The 18,191-nt window shown below is 41.4% G+C and overlaps 1 protein-coding gene across 1 annotated transcript in view; it reads right to left on the bottom strand.

The window, feature by feature from the left end:
* The window catches only part of plekhh1 (pleckstrin homology domain containing, family H (with MyTH4 domain) member 1), a 123,192-nt gene that overhangs the window by 83,686 nt on the left and 21,315 nt on the right, over window positions 1-18,191 (bottom strand). The gene's annotated exons all lie outside the window — the stretch shown is intronic.

Raw genomic sequence — 18,191 nt, 5'->3', positions numbered from 1 at the left:
CTCAAAGCTCCAGCCTCTCCATTAGGAGCTGTGTGAGGAATCTGTTGACTGTACCGCTCCACATTGAGCAGACAAAGGACAGGGTGGGGGTTCACTCCTCGGACTGCGTCTCCAGTTTCACATCCTCAGAGGGCGGCGTGGACGCGCGGCGCAGGAGGAGATGCTGGATGATTGTGTCTCGTGAGCAGGGAGGGGGAACAGGGCAGGATGTTCACGTGTCACGAACACGCTTTTAGAGAGTAAGCTTGGATCCAATGGTACGCGGCGCCAGAATCCCCTTCCTCCCCAACACACTCATCTTCTCCTTCCCCTGTCATCACCTTGATGCCTCGGAGATGGATGAGAGGATTTGTCTGTGCTGCTGAGTGTATTACTAGTATTACAGCATCTGTTTCTGAAGATTTATATCACAAGAACGATAAGTCATTTGACTTTATTGCAATTACTGTAAAATTAAAATCAAATGACAATGTGTAAGGGGTCGCTAATAGCAAAGCTTTACTGAGCTTTACAGAGAGTTATAGCTCTTTGCTGACCTGCTGTAACTTCACTGAAAACCTATTGTTCACTACATTCTCAGCAAGAGAAAACCAAACCACACCATTAACAGCTGGTAATATGAGTGGGATGTTTTTCTAAGAGTTGGTAGAGACCAAAAACAGAGTGATTATTGGACTTCAATGGTGGGCAGAAATAAGACTGCAAATGACTGATGATGTTGCTTTTAACTGCTGGATCTGCTGTGTAAATGATCTTCTAAAAAGGTTCATCGTATTGACTTGATTTGTCAATGTTTGGTCTTTTACTGCGGGTTTAAAGATGTTTTCTAAGAGTACAGGCTGTATTAATATTCATATATGTCATGCATTTCTTCATGGAACACAAATTCAACCCACATGATCTCAGTGTCTCAATAGCAGCACCACAATATGAAAGGCCTGATGTTGAAATCTATACCAAAAGGGAGTGACGGTGAACCAGATGCATGTAGATAACAGCTATATGTTATCCTTTCAGCTCTGTGTACACTGCCTGTATATCAGAGCGCTTTATAGCTTCCAGACTGGGAGTGTTGGATGACGGTTTATTTAGTTCACTCCTTGATTGATTACATCTGTGTGGTCTGCTGCTTTGAGTCTTTTGCTGCACATGCCTCCAGCTTATCCTCCTACCCAAACACCAACCGGTCATATGCACTGCTTAATTATCAAAGCTTAAATCCATCAACCAAAACAAGATGTGTTTTGAAATCTCGCGGATCACAAAGAGAACGATGAGTTTCCTGCTATTATCAGTGGACCAGCTGGGGATTGTGAAAAGGGATGACACGGACAACGGCCTCCTCCGTCCCGAGCTCTACCTGACCCCGAACTTCTCTTTAGTGACGACTTCCTTTATTTCACAACAAGCCCTCTTGAGTCTGACTCCACTGTCCTTTTGCTGAGACTCAAACATCTGATTCAGCTGTGAGAGAAGCTAATCTGTGCATCTGTGCTGCATGGATGGGAATACTGAGAGGATTATAGGGGGAAATCATTTTCTTCACGGAAACCAGAGTGGGTTTTGGGAGCCCGCCTTCTGAGCGTTGATGGCAGATAGAGGCTTTTTGTGTCTGCCTCCCATTGTCTTGTTACCTTATAAATCTTCCACGCCGACACCTGATATCTGATATCGTGGCCCATTTGTCACCTGTGTTTACGTCTGGGATGTGGAGTGCTGTCGGGATGGGAGGCCGCCCCACCCTTCAAGCCCTTCAGGGTGTGTGTGCTGATGGGACAGGCGACACTGAGTGAGCTGGGGGGTCAACTTCAGGGTGGAGGAGCGAAGAGAGAGAGAAGTTAGCCCACTCCTCTGAGCCGCCCTCAGGAAACACGGGTCTTATCATGTCTCCGAGAGAAGAAAAAGAAGTAGAGCAAGTTAATGAGTTGCTGAAATAGTGAGGGAGTCACAATACGAGGGGGGGGATTCTTTTTTAAAGGGGCAGTTTACCAATATTAGTTGTTGTAATAAGCCCTGCAGAGATGTGTGATATCTGATATCAGATTGTATTTGTGGTGGTCAAATCACGAGATATTTCAAGAATTCAAGATCAATGACTCTTCCCAGAAACAGTGCTGGTGGATTGCCAGAGAGCGTCTGATCATCTGTTACAACATCACACTATTTCCTCTGTTGCTCCATACAGATAAGAGCCATAACTCCTAAGTGCTTTATTACTTGACCCTAAAAAGTCATGTGACAGCTGTTGAAATGAATCATGTAAACAAAGTCAAAGGTTGTGTTTCAATACAGCTATAATTCATTCTCAATTAAACATATTTTCTGACAGATTACGGTTTGAACACATGGCTCAAGTTGTAAAATGAAACAAAACTAAATAAAAACTCAACAATTCTACATGGTATATATACAAAAGTATATGGTTTGATACAACATTTTTTTGTGCAAACAGCTGTGAATGAAAAGAAGTCTACGCTGGCTTTTGGTATTATGTGGAACACGAACAAGGGTTTCTTGTTCCTCAGACTGTGATTACAAATCTACTTGTGATACATCAAAAGCAAATGCAATTTAAGGAAGAACAGGCTGTCTTCAGGAGTTGAGTTTCATTGGGTTGAGAGTAGAAAGATACACAAGAGAGATTCAGGGATGCAGCGTGTGGCGCAGTGGATAGAGCGTTGGTGTTCAGGGGAGCACAGGTTCAAACCCCACTGCAGTCAGCATGTCGTTGTGTCCCTGGGCAAGACACTTCACCCCAAATTGCTCCTGCACAGTATTGAGTAGTCGCTTTGGATAAAAGTAACATGTAATGTGATGGAGGAGCTCAAGTATGCTTCATTTTGAACTCAGCTGTGGCTGGACAACATGTTTGTGAGTTATTTTCAAGTATACCATGCACAATATAAATAAATCCTTTGTGCTCATACATTTTTTATAGGTAACATTTCCTCAGTAGAGTAGTTGCAACGAAAACAGTTCAAAGTGACGTCTTTGGGAATGATTCCTGGAAAGATATTTTGCTATGGAAGTTGGGCTTGTGTAGGATTTTAGGAGATGCTTATCTCAGAGCTTGGAGAAAGCAAACCTATCTGCAGGACCAGATACCATCAGTATTAAGTTACACGGTAATAAGTATTCTAGTAAATTGGGCAAGTCAACCTTTAACTTACTTTACTACAAAGTACCGAGTGTATCTCAGATCTCTACTGTACAACAGGCATGTCCTTGTTTATTCAGCAGCCTCAGCACCACCCCTCCACTCCGCCTTTTGCACTCCATCCAGTCTACAACACAATAAACCCTCAATGCCGGTGCATCGGTACATACTCGCAGACTCTCTGGCATAAAGAAAATAGCCGAGCAGGGAGAAGAAAAGAGAGAATGGAGGAGGGAGGGGAGCAAGAAAAGAAGCCGGGCAAAGAAAAGATTAGGCTCTGGTGAAGTACAACTTTTCCAAAGCTGGCTCTGTTCTTGGCACCGGGCCAGCGAGGGGAGACAATGCAGCGCTGTGCGGATCCAGGAATCTATAGACGCCCACTGGAGCATTGGGCTATTTGGATGGAGGGTTAAAAAGAGGTGGTGGTTGGGGGGGGGGGGGGGGGGGGGGGGGCTAAGCGCTCAGTTTTCCAAAGCCAAGCACAGAGGACATGATGGGACACTGCGGTTGTTGAGGCCAGTAGGGGAGCCCAGGTGAATTGATGCAGCAGAATGAACAGTGCAGTCACAACGTATAGAAAGTATTGATCCGACAGACTCCATCGGGGAACGTATGGGGCTCTTACTGTCCGGCTTACCCCCAAAAACTCCCATCCCTCACTCCATAAAGCAAAAATAAATCCCATCGCTGAGCCTCCATTTCCCCCGGATCAAGCCTCAGCCTGGCAGCACCTGCTCAGTGTCAGCGGAGAGATGAGGGGCCCCAACAATATACCACAAACAATCTGTCAAAGGGCCATCTCAGTCCGTCCCCCGGGCCTTTTAATAACACAAGACGAATACAGCTTCTGATTTTCTGTTGCTTTGTTTCCCCTCTCTTCATTTCATTACATTTTCATTCATTTCAATCAGTGTTTCATTTCCTTCTTCTCCTCTCAGCGGTATGTGGAGGGTGAAGGCTAATACGGGAAAGAAAAGAGAGGAGGAGGAGGAGGAAGAGGGAGAGAGGAGCACCCCTCTAAGATCAAAGGCTTGGTCCCATTGTGAGGACTGTACAATGGAGGACTGCGTGGAATATGCTGAGACAAAAAACACTCTTTTGCTCTGGACCCCCCCCCCCCCCATGCAGGCCAACGGACACTGGGAGGGAGCATCGTGGGTAATTGTAGGAATAAGTGGGACTGTGAAAAGTAAAGTAGAGTTATTTCAGGCCACACACACGCACACACACACACACACACACACACACACACACACACACACACATACTATGTATACATCACTTCAGGGGACATTACATTGACTTACATGCATTTCCTGGAGACTTATCCTAACCTTAACCTTAACCATAACCAACACATGCCTAACCCTAACCCTTACCCTTACCCTAACCAAGTCTTCACCCTAAAATTAATGATTCCCCTTATGGGGACCTCCATTTTGTCCCCATAAGGGAAGTGAGTCCCCACACGTGACTGTGTAAACAGATGTAGGTCCCCACAAGGATGGTAATGCTAGGCCACACACACACAAACAAAAAAAGGCAAACCAGGTTACTGTGTTTGTACTGTTTGGTTGAAATGATATAATATTGTGCATGACTACTGTTGCCAGTACTGTAGGTCTCTCAAGATCATTTCCATGCAGGAGCCCTACCCTGCCTAAAAATCGTGCTCATAAGCAACACTAGAAACATTTATTTGTGCAGGACAGAAGTGTTTATTGAAAAAATCAGCTAATTGTTCAAGGCCAAAACTAAATGTTCTTTTGAAATCTATCGGCAAAACATTGATTGCATTTTTTTAGTAGTTAAAAAGTTATTTTCTCTGAAATAGCATCTCCTTAGCAACGTAAACATTACAAAGCACTTGTTTGGATGTGCATTATTAGATTTTTTTTTGTATGTGTTCGCCAATTGACAATATTGGAAGAAACACAACATTGACCTAGAGTTGTTATCGCGAACCCGTTAGCAAACAGTTGCGTATTTACACAAGCAGCACACATGAAGAAACATTATTTATTTGGACTCGTTGTTTCTGGCTACCTGACGAAGTCCAATATTTAATGTTCTGTTTTTTGACTCGATTGATAATTCTCAGAATTCAATAATACAGTGACACATTTAACTTTAATTTGTAGTTCCAGGTAAGGGAGAGGTTTTGGTTTGAGTAAATGTGAAAAAAGTCAAGGCTGATTTTGAGAATGACACAATTGTCTGTGAGTTGGTCAATATCTTATTAACCATGACCTTTCCCTAATACTAACCAAGCAGTGTAAAACCTGGGCGGCAGCAGGATCCCCAGTATACCAAGTTTTGAAAGATGTACTTTTATTATACACCAATATTATGTATTGTAGGTATGGGGAAATCACATTAACCTGATCCAAAATATATTCCCCAAAGCACATTTGTAATATAAGCACATCTTTTAGGAATCAGTCATGGAAGGGACAATTCCCAAAGCTTTTTTGCGAACCTCGGGCAGGAAATAAATGATGAATGAATAACAAACAACATCAATTATGAATCAGAAGAAAAAAAGGCATCGAGTTCACTAAAATCACATATCAAATACATGGAAATACCCACAGATATTATGAGTACATGATGCAATTAAAGACTATCTGCTTAGATAAGACACTAACACGGATTCATATCTTTCCATATCTCTCTCTGTCGCATGAGTTGTGGCCAGAGTTGTAACCACGCTCTGAAAAACTACAGTGGCCTGACATATAATATCCTGCTTCAACACAAGATGCATACGAACTGCTGGGAGCTGCCCCCTCCTATCTAGATGCAATGATAGATAAACCACAGCGTCAAGGCTTGCATACACTTCATATATAGAAGAGAAAGTCCCCAAAGGTCCCCCACAGAGGAGCGCTGGGGTTCGGGTTGTGCTCTTAAATCTGGAACCAGTGAATGACCTCGAGGCGGAGATCTGCAACCACATAATGGGAATTAAACAAAGTGCCTTAAATGGTGCTATTACTTTTAGATGTTCCCCTCTTTTCTCTTCAGAGTTTCAAGTGCCCTTATGATTATTACCCTCTTGTAAGTTTGAGTGAAATCCTTTTTCTACCTTTTGCTTCCCTCTCCTCCTCCTCCCCCCCCCCCCCTCCCTCCCTCCCTCCCTCCCTCCCTCTCTAAGCCTGCGGGGCTTATCTGTGGGGATGAGGGAGAGAGGAGAATGGGGAAGACAGGCACTTTCATGGCTGAGTTGGGAGCCATTAGCCCCCCCGTGTGCTCGGCCCTGCTCTACCTCCTCTCAGTATTAATCTGCAGTGACAGCTTCACTGTTTACCAAATCCACCCAGGATCCTGGGGGATGACTGGCCGGCGCCACTCTGCTCCATTAACCTCTGACCTCCAGCGTTACGGCACCAGAGCCAGGCCCGGGGGTCGGGGTGAGCCGAGCAACCGGTGGGACACCTGTCTGATGTCCGAGACAGAGCTCCTGTCAGACAGAGACAATATGCGTACAGAGATCCATCTCAGCTGGTCTTCAGAGGAGGTGTCATATGAAGTTACAGCTCGTTCACTTTTTACATGAAGTGTTCAATATAATAAGACATAGATGTGCCAAGAAAGTTTGTAAGGACCGTTATTACAGTAGTAGTACTTTAAGGGTCTCCTATTATACTGTTTTTCATCAATATATTATAGGTCTCAGATATATACAAAACCAAATACCAAACAGATCATTGCAGCATCCCATAATCCCCTCTGTTTCAGCCCTGTTTCAAAAGTGTCTGTTACTTTAGATGAAAATAAGGAGCCCCTCCCCACACCCCTCTGAGAGATATTAGGTTAAAAAGAACACAATGGTGCTCTAGGAGGAGATTCAGGTGATAAGGTGGGGGGGGGGGTTACCTTGGCTGCTGATTGGCTAATGGTTACACAAGCCAACAAATTGTTATGACATCATAAAGTGGCCAAAATCTGATCAGCTCATTTTCAGACAGGTTTTTATAGAAATGGATCAGGACAAAAAGAGAGAGAATCTTTTTTCCTGAAACTTTCAGAGTCTCTTTCCACAGAGGGGACACATGTTGATGTAGAAGAGACATGGACAAGTGGATTTTGCAGAATAGGTGACCTTTAACATGTTCTGGTCAAAAGCAGGGGAGGAATATTTACGATTTTGACTGTGATCAATAACTTCCTGGAGTCTCAGCTGGTTGCCTTCTCATGATCCTCGCCATGAAATAAAAACAACACTTTTATTACTGTTTAAACTACCAATATGAAAAAAGTTAATCAGTGAACTTTAGAGGAGCTGGCAGGAGATGTTGTAACATTTGTACAGAGCCAATAGCTGTTTCCTCCTGTTTCCAGTCTTTATGCTAAGCTAAGCTAAGCTAACCAACTGCAAGATATTTAAAATACAACATGATGGTGGTATTACTGTTCTCATCAAACACTTCATAACAAATTAAATAAGCATGTCTCTTAAGATGTTAAACCAGTGGTGTCAAACTCAATTTAATCGCGGGCCACATTCGCATAAAGGTTGCACTCAAAGGGCCGGTTGTAACTATATAAATATATAATATATATATAAAATAAATAATGTATTATATTACATTATTGCCTCTGAATTGGATTAGTATCGGATATGATAACAACTTAGTAATTAACTACGTCTGAAAGCAGAAGTCCAGGGCAAATAATTGCAAGTCTCTTCAGTGCGCATGACACAAAACGAGATGCATTGTGGGACATGTAGTTTATGGGCAACCTGCTTCTGTAAAGTGGCATGCAACCGTATAATACACGTATTATATTCTTTGCAAGCTCTTGCGGGGCCACATAAAATGAAGTTGCGGGCCGGATTTGGCCCCCGGGCCTTGAGTTTGAGACCCCTGTGTTAAAGTATTCCTTTAATTGTAACTGATGGTTAAGCTCAATAAATGACCTCAAGTCTTTAGGATGTTGTAGCTGAAAGGCAGCCAATGGCCACGTATAGAGGAGGAGAATAAGCTGAGGACATTTCCAGACTGCAGCAGGAAGAATGTCATCCACTGAGTGACCAAAAAGGGTGCAAGAAAATTGAATTATCTCAAATCTATTTACATATGGTTTAATTTAAAAAGTCAAAAGTATTATCCTCGTCCCTTTAATGTTGGCTCAAAGAACTACAGTAGGACAATCCACCTTTGATCAGTCTACAGGTGAAGATCACATTAAGGTTCATACTGAGCCTAACTAGAAATCCATAAGAAGAAATAAGAACTGAGAGCGAGAAAGCAGTGCTGCTCCTTCTTTTGATTATCTCTATTCATGTCTTCTGATCCATTTTCCAGGCTGACCGCTGCATGCGAGGACTATTACTTCTCCTGCTTTGAAGTATCTGCTCTGCCACATTCAGTCTCTTCTAAAATCAGTCTTCTGTTCAACAAAAGTTGAGCAAAAATGTCTTGCTGAAGATGGGTCACATGTAACTTCTACAAGTGCTCGAGACATTACAAATAAACATGCAGTACACTTGTGTGTTGGTGCTACAGTGTAACTTGATACAGCTATTTAATGAAGTTATGTAAGTTAGTTTTTGTTAACATTAGAAATATATTGTTGTTTAGATAATTCTACACAAATCAACCTTCAATCAGATCTAAAAATGAATCCAAACAAACACACAGACTCACACACACACACACACACACACAGACACACACAGACTCACACACAGACTCTCACACACAGACTCACAGACTCACAGACACACACACACACACACACACACACACACACACCACACACACACACACACACACACACACACACACACACACACACACACACACACACACACACACACACACACACACACAGACTCACACACAGACTCAGACTCACAGACTCACAGACACACACACACACACACACACACACACACACACACACACACACACACACACACACCACACACACACACACACACACACACCACACACACACACACACACACACACACAGTCCTGATGATGCAGATTAGTGCGTTTGAGGAATGTTTCTATTCATTGACATTTTCTTTTGGTATTTTTCCAGATCCTCCATATTTCTGACGACCAATACTTTGACCTCCTCAGGTGTTTTCGTTAATATAACATATTTTGTACAGCTCGTTGTCCACGTGTTCTGAATTGTCCTCTGTTTCATGAAATTGAACTTCTATTGTTGCAATTTGTGGCATAAAAGTGTAATATTATGGAGACATACTTAAGATTTGCACGTTTTTCCTACTCATAGCTACACATTGAAATATAATGCTGGCATAAGGCTATGCTATTTAGGTTGGAGTGACGTCCACAAATACATCTTAATCATTATCTCCTGACTGACTTAAATTCTTGCAATGCCATCAAAGTTGGGTCCTAACACAAGACCCTTGAACACAGATCCCTCAGTGTTCCTCCTCACCACCGCTGCTGCTGTAAAGCACGAGTGCTCTGACTAAGCCACCCTGGTGGATCTTAAAATGTTTACCCTGCGGTTTTACATCTGTTGGGTTAAAACAAGTCTCCAAGCAACTGAGTAAGCAGTAGTTTAACAGCGTCACACCGCAATGTAAACGCAAAGCTCTGACAATTCTGCTTTTGTGAATCTGGAGCATGTGTCCTCAGAACAAATAGATGTTATTAGGTTCAGTTGGTGGCACAAAAATATTTTAAAGCATTTTTAAAAGACGATATTGACAAAACGTTATGATCTCTTTTGTGAGGTCAAAAGCAGAGAGACTCTTTGTGACACACATTATGTTTCGCATATAATTAGTATGAGGTTAGTTATAAGTATAAGGTTTAAAGATGGAAACCGATGTGTGCGTTCACTCTGATTGTTTTCACAAAAGGGATGTTTATTTTCCGTTTCCCGGGGGCCACTTTTGCAAAACGACAGTAGGCCAAGGGCTAGTTCATAAACAAACATTAATAATATAATTTGAATAAATATTTGAAGGTCCAAAAGTGATCTGCCAGTGTAATTTTATATTTGTATTGTTATTTTATTATTACTTTTATCTTGTCTTTATTAATAATATATTATGTATTTAAATCAACTGACTTATGATAAATAACATTTACTTGAAACAATGAACAGAACGTTCAGGGCGTTCTCTCTAATTTAAATGTCTACAAGCTCTCACTCTCACCTATTGTGAATCCATTTATTTGTATAGATAATTAGAAAAATTGTCAGCAGGCCAGCCGTCAACCTACCTGGGGCCGCTTGTTGAGTTATTAGACCAAACATGCAGACATGAATGCTGATGTTGCAGATCTCTGAGTGTGCACAATGTCACACTGTACAGCCACGCACGCACGTACGCACACAAAGACACACACACTTCCCAGCATGTGTTGGCTTGCTGCAAAGAAACACGAGCATGCACACTCCTTCTCACACACGCAGACACACACACAAACACAAACTCCTCCAGCCTAGCCAAACACAGTCTTCTGACCAGACATGAGGAGTGACAAAGCACCAGGTCCCTCCATCAGCAGCCTGCAAACTCACCCCCCCTCCCCATTTGACCTCTGACCCTGATGACAACACACTGTCATCACCGTCACTCCTGCTAGGTAAACACAGCGTCTCTCAAACCTCGCAGACAGACAAACGGTGTGCTGAAGCCGTGTGTGACCCAGCCTGTGTATCTTTGTGTTAATGTATGCTCACGTTTATGTCCGTGTCTCCTCTTTAAACATTTGGCTTAAACAACCCTGCTTTTTTTTATGAAATCGTGGTCTGGTTTTGTCTTCTCTGCCCTTTCAATAACTAAACCCAGCCGACGTGCAGCCGTGACCAAAGCTGAGGCAACGCAACCATTCGATTTTTCTGCTGAAGGTTTAGGAAAATACGAGGTTTGGAGCACACAGCTGTTGCCAAAAAGATAAATATTTACCCAAGGTGACGCAAGCAGTGCCCTGCTATTGAACCGCTCTCGGCTATATTTAGAAGTTCCTCACCACCAGACCAAAGTGCTACACTCATCAAGATAACTTGAAAGACATAAAATGAGTCTTTTTAAGTACAACACCCCCCCCCCCCACACTTTAAATTAACCCTCTCAGCAGATTCCCAGACACGTCACCAAACCTCTCCATGCTAGCTATGCTAACAGCTAATGTGTGCGGCTTTTTACTTGAACATCACCAGTGGTGTAAAGTAATTAAGTAGATGTAATAAAGTACTGTAGTTAAGTACAATTTTGAGGTACTTGTACTTTACTTGAATATTTTTGCTTCTTTGTGCTTTTGACCTACAATTCAGAGGTAAATATTGTACTTTTTACTTTATTTGATTTATTGAATACCTTTAGGTACTTTGCACAATTGGATTATTGATGTGAAATACAGAAACAACTTAAATGACACATTAAACCTGGAGTAAATTCACAAGCTACCCTGCAGTATATAAAGTAATTAAAAAGCTGCACCTTTAGCAGCTTTTGCGACACAATAATAATAATAATAAACATATGATATATTATTCTGAAATGGGCTAGACGCCGGACGTAAACACCATGAGAGGTTTGGACTACAAATACAAGAAGAGCCCTCCTACTTGCACACTCCCATCAGTCGCTTTCCACAAATCATACCCCTAATGTTTATGAGTTTTTCCACTAATTAAACAAATAAAGAGGGGGTGGGGTTGGGTCAGGGGAGTAAGAAGGGAGTAAAGGGAGGGGGGGTTCTTGGACGATGTGCAAGTCAGAGCCTGGAGCCAGCTCCTCCTCTCCCAGCAGAACCGCCACGCCAAGGCCAGCTGGAAACCATTGACAGGAGTTTGGGGTTAGTGAGCGAGAGAGGAGAGGGTCTTCACGCAGAACATCATGGAGCCTGCCTGTCTTAATGAATCTGCTTTCCACAAAGTAATACCAGAAACCGAGGAGGAGAAGAACTAGTAAGTGTCACATGTTTTGGAGACAGGAGTGAAAGAGAGAGAGAGAGTGGAGTCTGAAAAAATCATGAATCACCAGCTTTTCCCGAAAGAGGCCTGAAAAAAAAACGAAAAGGGAAAAAAATGTTCTGGATGTATTGGTCATTCATGAAAATCCAACGTTTACATGACTTTATGAGTCCAAGTTATAAGAAAATAAAACATGTGTTCAAGTGTTTATAACATGTTTTAAAGAACTACTTTAAAACAAAAACAGCCATGCAGACGTGTAGGACGGGGACGTTATGCCGATGTGAGTCATACCGCACTTCACACTTTGATGCAATGTATAAGCAACAGCCTGTGTTGAATTATTGGCATATTTACCATATCAAAAAGACTGAAGAAAATGGGGGTTTTTGAAACCACTCAATACTCAATTCTTGATGTCTGCAAAAAGAAGGTGGGCGTCTTTGACATTCTCAAACTTGGTAGAAGTGGTGTGAAAAAATCAAGACAATGAGGAGAGAGAAAGAGACAGACTATTTAACATAACAACTATTAAGACGTAATGCAGGGGCTTCACACAAAACATGACACAAACATCCTCCATCTGCATCACTTCAAACACAACAGGAGGACATAACAGCTTTATCTAGTCAACTCTGTGATTACTGCATAAACAAGAACAAAACTGCAACATCGAATCCCATGACATCAGGCATGTAACTCGAACAACAATCCTCAACACTAACACAAACCACCCTATTAGTGAATCACCACTTTCATGCAATAAAGATGTTTTCAGGAAAGAAAAAAACAATCCTTAAAAGCTCTGAGAGTTATGGGTGCAGACATGAAAAGCCAACGTCAATTAAACCTTTGATATACAAAATCCAAAATTCGAGCATGAAGCATTTTTCTCTTGATCCCCCCCACCTCCTCTGGACCGTGTGCACATGTGGAGTCTATTTTTACTGGTTTACCTGCGACTGAACCATGTGGACAGCTGGTTTCCATTTCCATTGGTCAAAGGGAGAAGCAGAACATGGCTCCCCTGCTCCCAGATACAAGTCTGTAGCCCTCAACAATAAAAGGAATAGACTCTCTGTAATTTCTACTTTTACACAGACTTTCTAAATCCCCCTATAGCCCTAGTCTTCACGGCAAAAGGAATTAGTACTACTGGCTCGATTTCTTGGAACAATAGCATGTGCCAAGGAAAAATCCATTACATTTAGGATCCAAATTAAAGGTTGGATACACACACTTTATTTCCATTTTCTATTTTGGTAGAATTGCAACGAGGTGTTGGAATAATTGGAAAAATTAGTTACCAAGTGGGAAAATGCATGGTAACAGTGTTGTTTTAAAGTGTTGAGCAATAAAGCACAACAAACACATACAAATAAACAATACGACTTTCAAACTCAGGCAATGGCACCAGCATGTGAATACAGCAAATGCCTTCAGGTCTGCGATGTCCGAGTACTGTTCTAGTTTTTTAATGTGTACGATCTGTACGGTGTCAGTTTATGTTTAACAACTATCAATGTCACGAGGAAATATGGCAGTTCAGTCCACTAGGCAATGGTTTAACATCTTGTAAAATATGCTCATAGACATTTTGATTGTGTGTGTAATCGTCTCATCAAACTGTCAGCAAGAAGAAAAAGGGCCACTTTGAACTCATACGTGTATGAGCCATGTTGCAGTCATTAACTGGGTGTTTACATATTTAGTTTGTAGTACAGTAGTACAAAAGTATCCAGCATGTGATACATTAACCATCATTGCTTAAGCACTACATGTCAATGAATGACTTGCATGTTTGCTCCAATGTCTTTCTCCTTAAGCTGTGGACTGAACGATTGCACTTTTATAACATATTTAAAAGAAACAAAATTGTGACTGCAACCGTTACTGGAATTGACAGTGAAATTCAAGATGTTTCCTGGTTCAAGAAGTTATTCAATTCCTGAGTTCCCAAGACACACTAATCACAAAGCAGTGCACACAACTGACAAATGATTACAAGACTGTGATCACAGTGTGTGGGTTTCCTGCAGTCCTGCCCCTGGGACAGTGGTCACAGCTTGGTGGGAGTCTAGTCATATTTGTGTTCCAATTGGCTTCCTCTCTTCGAGCTGATTAGAAAGTCTGTTGTCCATTACAGATGTGAGGGAAAACACAGTAATCATCTAACTGACGATTTTAGTTTGCCCACAACGGCAGAAAAACATAACTCAAAGTCATGCCACACTGTAGGTGAACGTGTGCGGTTTGCATGTGCATCTGAAACTAGATATGACATTCACTGCGAGTGGAAAGATAAGAGCTAGCAATGGTAACAAAAGGAAGTGCACGAGGAAGCTTGCTGTGGTATTTGTTCACAGTTATTGCACCAGACTGTCAAAGTGCTTCATCACTGGCGTATATACAGAGCTGCGTGTATGTTAAGTAACATAATACAAGTTCCCCTTTATGATCAATTATCACAAAAGGTGAAGGAGTTCAGAGGAATTTAGAGACAAACTGAGTTACACAGAGGTAGAAGATGTGCTTTTTCTAAGTATTTAAACTTACTATGAATACTCTTTTTCATTTAAAAGTCATGCATTCAAAATTCTAATCGAGTATCAGTAGCGTTAAACTAAATATAAAGGCCACCACAGTAGAGGGGAAGTAGATAGTAGAACTGCTCATCATGCCGTATGGCCAACTTAGAATAATGTATGTTATAATAAATACCGGTTATACATTAATGTTAAATTACTGTAAGGCCGTTCGTAATGGTGGGGTTATTAATATTCCCAAACAATTCAAAGGGGATCAATAATATTGTATCTCATCTTAAAATAATTGATTTATTTGTTAATTAAATGTAATAAAACATATAGTAATTCAGAATCTGCAACTAAAGATTTCAAATACATAAAGTTAGTGTGAGTAAAACAAATATAATATTTGCGCAGATATAAAGTTGGAGAAATGTAAAATACTCAAGTAAAGTACAAGTGCCCTTAAACACTGTAAGTAATGCACTTGAATAAAGGTCACCTATTGTGCAAAATCCTCTTCTTCATGTCTCTTCTACATCAACACGTGTCCCCTCTTCTTCATGTCTCTTCTACATCAACATGTGTCCCCTCTTCTTCATGTCTCTTCTACATCAACATGTGTCCCCTCTTCTTCATGTCTCTTCTACATTAACATGTGTCCCCTCTTCTTCATGTCTCTTCTACATCAACATGTGTCCCCTCTTCTTCATGTCTCTTCTACATCAACATGTGTCCCCTCTTCTTCATGTCTCTTCTACATCAACACGTGTCCCCTCTTCTTCATGTCTCTTCTACATCAACATGTATCCCTTCTTCTTCATGTCTCTTCTACATCAACATGTGTCCCCTCTTCTTCATGTCTCTTCTACATCAACATGTGTCCCCTCTTCTTCATGTCTCTTCTACATCAACATGTGTCCCCTCTTCTTCATGTCTCTTCCACATCAACACGTGTCCCCTCTGTGGAAAGAGACTCTGAAAGTTTCAGGAACAAAGATTCTCTCTCTTTTTGTCCTGATCCATTTCTATAAAAACCTGTCTGAAAATGAGCTGATCAGATTTTGGCCACTTTATGATGTCATAACGATTTTTTGTCTTGTGTAACCATTAGCCAATCAGTAACCAAGGTAACCCCCCCCCCCCCCCCACCTTATCACCTGAATCTCCTCCTAGAGCACCATTGTGTTCTTTGTAACCAAATATCGTGAGGGGCGTGGGGAGGGGCTCCTTATTTTCATCTAAAGTAACAGACAGAGAATCAGCACTTTGGAAACAGGGCTGAAACAGAGGGGATTATGGGTAATGCTGCAATGATCTGTTTGGTGTTTGGATTCAAACACTTCAGAGGCATGTTTTGTATATATCTGAGAGCTATAATATATTGATGAAAAACAGTATAATAGGAGACCTTTATCGCACTTCGTCACTTTCCAGTACGGCTGTCCCATCATTAGTAACAGAGATATCCTTGGATCAGATGATGACCTCGGGAAGGGACCTTTTGGACTTTTTTTGCCTAACTTTTTCATAAAGACCTGAAGAATTGTGCAGCTTTTTTCAGGCTTCAGAAGGAAAACAACTAACACACCTCAGCAGCGAGGAAAAAAAACATCTGGCCATGGTGTCAGCGTCCAGCACTCCTTCCCATAATGCCCTCATCCCTTTATATAATCATTAAATCACTGACGGATGTGAGAGAGGAGCAGCAGGGGGCTAGGAAAGAGAACAAGCGAAGATGAAGACACAAAATGAAATAAACAGGAAGGTGTTTTTCTGGCATTGCAGGCGTAGTTGGTCAGTAAGCAAGAGTCCGACCTGCTGATAATGACGTAAAGGCAGATGTTGCTCTAACATAGCAAATATGCTTTGTTATGGTTGTGTGTCTCCATGTGTTTGTGCTTCATGATTAAAACATTAACAGATCCTAAGAGTCGTTCTTCTAAATCAGCGTCATCGCTTCCAAAAATTACTCATCTAGCACTTGTTGGAATGCACGGGAGAAATATTTTACCTCTCAAAGGTTTGCCTTATAAGAGTCTGTGGGTGATTGTTCTTGAAAAGGCGAGCTTGAGTTACATTCACTTTATTAAATATTATGAATATGTCTTTATTATCAGGCTATGTTCCACAATCATTCAAAGTAGCAGTGATAAAACCGCTTCTTAAAAAGCACAACCTCGATCCAGAGGTTTTAGCCAACTATAGACCTATTTCTAATCTTCCGTTCCTCTCAAAAATTCTTGAGAAAGTGGTCGCAAAACAGTTGTGTGATTACTTAAAAAACAATGATTTATTTGAAGCTTTTCAGTCTGGCTTTAGAACACATCATAGCACAGAGACAGCTCTGGTTAAAGTCACAAATGACATTCTAATAGCCTCTGACAAGGGACGTGTCTCTATTCTTGTTTTGCTCGATCTCAGTGCTGCATTTGATACTATCGACCATGATATCTTATTGCAAAGACTAGAGCACTTAGTTGGCATACAGGGAACTGCTTTAAACTGGTTTAGGTCCTATCTATCTGAACGCTCTCAGTTTGTACGTGTCAATGATGAATCTTCCACGCAAACCAAAGTTAGCCATGGAGTGCCACAGGGCTCAGTGCTCGGACCTATTTTGTTCACATTATATATGCTTCCGTTAGGCAATATTATAAGGAATCATTCTGTACATTTTCATTGTTATGCGGATGATACTCAACTATATTTATCAATCAAGACTGATGAAATTAATCATCTAAATAAAATTCAAGACTGCCTTAAGGACTTAAAAACGTGGATGACCTTAAACTTTTTGATGTTAAACACGACCAAAACTGAAGTTATTGTACTTGGCCCGAAGAATTTACGAAACAAATTATCTAAGGATATACTAACTATGGATGGCATTAATTTGGCCTCCAGTGAGACTGTAAGGAATCTTGGTGTTATATTTGATCAGGATTTATCCTTTAACGCCCACATAAAATCAATTTCAAGGACCGCCTACTTCCATCTACGTAACATTGCAAAAATCAGGCATATCTTGCCTCAAAACGATGCAGAGAAACTAGTCCATGCATTTGTTACTTCAAGGCTGGATTATTGTAACTCTTTATTATCAGGGTGTACCAAGAAGTCAGTCAAGTCGCTTCAGCTGATTCAAAATGCTGCGGCTCGTGTACTAACCAGAGTTAGGAAAAGGGACCACATTACTCCTGTTCTGGCTGCCTTACACTGGCTCCCTATAGAACACAGGATAGAATTTAAAATTCTTCTTCTCGCCTACAAAGCCCTTAATGGGCAGGCGCCATCTTACCTTAAAGAACTCATTATACCCTACTGTCCTACTAGGGCATTGCGTTCCAAGAATGCAGGGTTGTTGGTTGTTCCTAGAGTCTCTAAAAGTACAATGGGAGCCAGAGCCTTTTCTTATCAAGCTCCACATTTGTGGAATCAGCTTCCAGTTTGTGTTCGGGCGGCAGACACCCTATCCGTTTTTAAGAGTGCGCTTAAGACCTTCCTTTTTGATAAAGCTTATAGTTAGGGCTGATTAGATCCAGCCCCTAGTTTTGCTGATATAGGCTTAGTTTGTCGGG

Source organism: Gymnodraco acuticeps, unplaced genomic scaffold (genome assembly GCF_902827175.1).
Source record: "Gymnodraco acuticeps unplaced genomic scaffold, fGymAcu1.1, whole genome shotgun sequence".
NCBI lineage: Eukaryota > Metazoa > Chordata > Actinopteri > Perciformes > Bathydraconidae > Gymnodraco > Gymnodraco acuticeps.
The sequence above is the reverse complement of the archived record's forward strand: the minus strand, read 5'-3'. Positions and strand labels throughout refer to the sequence as shown.